Here is a 5938-nt window from a genome sequence, read left to right on the forward strand (position 1 = left end):
CCAAAACTGGCTATAACTTTTTTACTAGGTTTCTTTTATTTTAATAAAAAAAAAAAGAGATCCATGTGTGTTTACATAAAACCTTTTCTAGAGAGTTAAGAATTCATGCAACAATCACTTCCTAGTTCTCTTTTAACTTTAATTATTAATTAATAAAACATTAAAGGACATTAATTTTAAAAAGTGAGTCTAGGGTCTAGGGAAAAATACAAAAGTATAATATAGACTCCATTCTAGAGACTAAAAATAAAGAATAATTTTTAAAAAATAAGTATCACAAAAGAGGCATAAATAAAATATGGGATTTCAGAATACATAGTTTTCTTTCTTAAAAATCTGGAAAAATACCATGGAAGAAACGATATTTGATATTTCTTAAAGTAAGCACAAAATTTAGATATGCAGAGATCGAGAAGGAGGCAAACAAATTAATGCATGAATTATGAATGATTCATTCATTTCAAAATCTTCCAATTGCTCTAATTCCTGGAAATCAGCCCTTGTGCGCCTACGCTATAGTGATGGACAGCAAACCCATATGAAAATGAAATGACATGAGTAAGAACATGGAGTGATTCATGATGGCTGAGGGGAACAGTGACTGATAATAAATTTGCAACCGGATCGTGGAAGACTTCAAATGTCAAGGTATTTGGACTTTATTCAAGCCTTTTGGAAACAAGTTTCAAAAACATTATCCCACATTAAAGTTAAAAACAAAAGATAGAGGTCTGGTTCAAGTACAAACTGATCCACAGAACATTGTAAAAGGTAAACTGAGTCATATTTAAAATTTTAAGAGTTTATTTGAATATTTATGGATTGGAATCAGATAGCATCAAACTAGAAGTGCTTAGGAGTAGTCTGCTGACAGGAGCCAGGAAAGAATTACATAGAATGAGGAAGCAAAGAAAGGAAATTATTGGATTAGCTGTAGTTTAAGCCTAGTTGGCTGTTGGCTATTTGTGATTGGTTGTCCTTAGTGTTTGATTTCATAACTTTGAGGCAATTAAAGGCTTAGGTTTTGGTTTCCTTATGTAGGACACCAGGGCATTACAGCCACCTCTGTCTAATGGTCTCCTTGTTTAATTACTTTAACAATATGCATATTGTTCAGACTGGTTGGATGGCGTGTAAAGTTCTTTCTAGCAGAGTTTGAAACGTATCCCACGTAAGGAGGTCTGCAAATAGTGATGTGATTTCAATGGTCAGAAGTGATGGAATGAGGACCTAACATGAGACAGAAAGAGAAAATGAGAGATACTGTGATAATGCTTCATGACGCTTCACAACTCCGTTGGACCTCCTACCAAGACAGGGAACTTGGTTAAATAAAATAACTCAAATCCTTACCTCTCTCAACATTTGTACTTACAAGGGAGCGAATCTTTCCATTTTAAACTTACACAAGAAATAAATAACAAGGTGATTAAAAGTCAGTTAATCTGGAAAACTCTAATGGAAGCCAGAAATGTGCAAGAGAGCAGCCTCCCAAACTCCGTATTCTTTTCCATTCCGACATCCTGTTTGCCGGCCTCCATGATGCCTGTGTCTTCCTCGAGGATTTTCAGTCCTTAAGACTCCTGCCTTGAAGTCTGATCAGGTGAGGAGTGCTGCACCCCTTTTATGGCTACACCCAGCAAGGCACATCCTGCTAACTTTCAATCTGTCCCACTTGTGTGATGACATTTTCTTTAAGTGACTAATATTATCTCTACGAGAAAAAGCTCTATCTGTGACTTTTCATTATAAACATACCCACTGGGTACACAACATTATTCAAGGAAACATGAAAGCTTGCAGAACAAGTAAACAGCTGAAAGGGCAGCAAGACAAGATGAATGTTTCCTAATAAAAACATGGGAATACATTTCATTATCTGTGAAAAGTAGAGAGGTTATCCTAAGAGACATATAAGGTTAAAAAAATACCATGAGGGATGCACTCACTCACAACTATAGATAAATATATTAACAGTGATATATAAATACCACATTCATCATACTCACATTCCCCAAAGCCTGCTCATTTCCACTCTACCACCCCTACTCCACTCTATTATTCATCCAGTTATAAAATCAGAGACGTGGGAAGCACACTTAATCCCCCATACCTAATTATTTAAAATGTTTTGGTTATACCTTACTAACTAAATTTCTTGCATATACTTAATTTTAATCAATGGTTATTTTCTCCTTCTGGTATAGGATAAAGTGCAAACTCCATATTGTGGCAAAAAAAAAAAAAAAGCCTATTATATTTAGCCACCTTATAGCCTTACCTTCTATCCTTCTCCTTTATGCACCTATTCACATCCTGTTCCCTCTGTTTGGAATGGGGTGTGACTACCCACCACTACCTGCCCAGTTAGGAAATTATGATCAGATCATCCTGTGAGGTTAGTTTAGGTAGGATTAATTACAGAGCCCCATTTTGTTCACAAGTATCTGATAATTACTCCCCACTACTCAAAGGGAACCACTTTACTAAGATAATGAAAAAGAGGAAATATTCACATTTTCTGAGCTCTGTGCAGAAATATTTTCCAAATAAATATTTGATTAAAACAAAGACATTGCCAGTAAATATCATCAGTCAAGTCCTGTATTTGAACCTATGCAACTACCAGTTACATGGGAATTGTTTTATGGTGATTTTTAATGTAGTGCAATTTTTTTAGGACAAAAAGTAAACATACACATACTAAGTGGCTTAAGATACAGCACATGTTAGTATTCACCAGGCTTCCATTCTCCATGTCCTTTTTTCCTTTCACTTACTGGTTTTACCTAATCTCTCATCCTTTCCCTACCTCTAAGAATCTTTCTCCGTGTCCTCTGGAAATCATGAACTGGCATCAGCAAAATCACCTATATCTTCAACTTATCCTCTGGTCTCCATGCCTTGACTGAACCATGGCAGTACCCTGAGAACACATCTTACCCTTGATCCTCCCCTCATACTCTCATGGGTTCCTTACTTCCAGGAGGGAAAAATACACAAGGTGATCCTAGAATAGTTTGTCATATATATAACAAGAAAGGTATCAGAGATCACCAGGGTCATGTCAAAAGGACTCAGGAGCTAACTTAAAGAGGCTCCCAATGGTCAAAAATAGGAACATTTAGTTATCACTAAGAATAATAGCTACAATGAATTGAGGCACAACAAATATGTCTAAATCCTTCAGGTCATGATTATACCAAAAATAATAATTGGTCAACATTGGAGGATACTAGGAATCATCTCATTATTTTGAAAATCCTATATAACAAAAAGCTAATATGCAAATAGACCAAATGGCGGAATGACCTGCACTGACCTCCAGGGGACAGGCGCTCAAAGCAGGAGCTGCCCCTTGGTGGTTAGTGCACTCTTACAGGGGGAGTGCTGCTCAGCAAGAAGCCGGGCTCACAGCTGAGGAGCGCAGTGGCAGTGGCGGGAGCCTCTCCTGCCTCTGCAGCGGTGCCAAGGATCCCTCGGGGGATGTCCACCAAGGGGTCCCAAACTGCAAGAGGGCGCAGGCCGGGCTGAGGGACTGCCCCTCCCCCCATGCACACCTCTAGTAGATAAATAAAGGAAAATACTCTACCAGTGGTGTATCAGCTATTACATCAGGAGAAAGTTCTGTTGATAAAAATGTTCAAAGGAATTTCCAGTCTCAACCATGTACCTGGTATGGAACTAACCCTTCTGCCAAAAACAACAATAAAATCTAGATGACATACGTAAATCAACTGTTTGAAGGCATTGGCCAGGAACCAGGACGTGCAGGACTCTCTCAGTCCCTAAGTAGGGAAGCACATATGGTGAGCTCTACATTAGTGCCACAGCTTTATTCTGAGGGCATTTTTCAAACTGTGATGCAGGGAATAGAGCTCACACAGAAAGTGATAGTCTTTATTAGACTGAGGGGAAAGAGGTCTGAGTTCACAAACTGCCAAAGCAGCTTGGAATTAAGCATCACAATTCCAGACAGGAAAGGAATTGAGAAAAAGATCCAAAAAGCTGCACTCAAATTTTTCTTGACTCATGTTAATGTCTCATGGTGCTAATGTATATGGTAACATTAGCCCAAATAGTGGCAGGTAGGTAAATGGAATTGAACTGTTGAAGTATTCTTGCATTCTTATAATTGGTAAAGTTGCTAATTTAAAGTAGACAATAAGATATAGATATATATTTTATTTATATGGAAGACATCAAAATATAATTTTTTAAATATATAACTAAAATACTGTAGAGAAAAAAACAGAATAAACAATACCTGCTTAATCTAAAATAATTCAAGAAAAGAAAAATAAAAGACCAAAGAAAAAGATGGAAACAAATAATATGTTGGTAGACATAAACCCAACTCTTGTAGTTAGTTTGGGCTGCTATTATAAAATTCCATAAACTGTTGTCTCATAAACAACAGAAATTTTTTCTTATGGTTCTAGAGGCTAGAAGTCCAACATCAGGGTGTCAGCATGGCTGAGTTCTGGGGAGAGCCCTGTGCCAGGTTGCAGAACACTGATTTCTTTTCCCGCCATGGCAGAGAGCAGAATGGGGAGCAAGCTCCCATTCTAAGGGCATTAATCCCATTTTTGAGGGTTCCACTGTCATGACCTCATCTAATCCTAGTCACCTCTCAAATACATCACATTGGGGGTAGGGTTTCAACATATTAATTTGGGGGGACACAAATCTTGAATCTCTACCTATGACAGAAGTTATATGTAAATGAATCAAAAACTTCAATTAAAAGGCAAAGGCTGAATCTTTTTTTATAAAAGAAAAATAAAAATCCAGCTACATGCTATTTATAAAATACATATTTTACAAAAAAATACTTAAAAAATCAAAAGAATTGCCCTGGCTAATCGCTCAGTGGTTAGAGAGTCAGCCTGCAGACAAAAGGGTTGCAGGTTCGATCCCCGGACCCGGTCAGGGCTCAAGTGGGAGGCAACCAATCGATGTGTCTTTATCAGGTTGATCTTTCTCTCTTCCCCTTCTCCCCCTCCCTTCCATTCTCTAAAAAAATCAATGGAAAAAAAATCCTCAGGCAAGGATTAAAAATAATAATAAAATTAAAAAATAAAAAATGGAAAAATTATATTATGCAAAACGGAAACACCTAACCAGTTTGGCTCAGTGGATAGAGCTTCGGCCTGTGAACTGAAAGATCCCAGGTTCGATTCTGGCCAAGGGCATGTACCTTGGTTGCGGGCACATCCCTGGTGGGGGGTGTGCAGGAGGCGGCTGATCAATGTTCCTCTCTCATCGATGTTTCTAACTCTTTATCCCTCTCTCTTCCTCTCTGTAAAAAAATCAATAAAACATATATTTTTTAAAAAGCTAGCATAGCTTTATTAAAACCTAGCAAAGTAGATTTGAAGTTAAGTACAGGCATACCTCATTTTATATTTCATTTTATCACATTTCACAGATATTGTGTTTTTTAGAAATTAAAGGTTTGTATCATTATCAACATCGAGGCTAGACCCTCCATCAGCAAAAAGATTATGATCTGCCCTGAAGACTCAGATGGTGGTTAGCATTTTTTAGCAATAAGGTATGTGCATTATAGATTTTTATTTTTTTAGACACAATGCTATTGCACACTTAATAGACTATAGTTTCGTGTAACCATAACTTTTATGTGCACTGGGAAACCAAAAAATTCCTATGACTCACTTTATTGCTATAGTCATTTTATTGCAGTGGTCTGGAATTGAGCCTGCAATATCTTTGAGGTGTGCCTGCATTACTAGAAATAGAGTGATATTTCAAAATGAGAAAGGAGTCCATTAAATAGGAATATAAAACATTCCTAAACCTGTGTCACCTAACATATCCTCGAGACAAATCCATAATCACTTTTGGAAATGTTACAATTATTAACAGAATAAGCAGATGAAAAATAGAAGTATAGAAGATTGTACAATACAATAAA

The sequence above is a fragment of the Myotis yumanensis genome, unplaced genomic scaffold (assembly GCF_028538775.1).
Source record: "Myotis yumanensis isolate MYYU_CA2020_CCGP unplaced genomic scaffold, mMyoYum1.0.hap1 SCAF_2, whole genome shotgun sequence".
Classification (NCBI taxonomy): Eukaryota; Metazoa; Chordata; class Mammalia; order Chiroptera; family Vespertilionidae; genus Myotis; species Myotis yumanensis.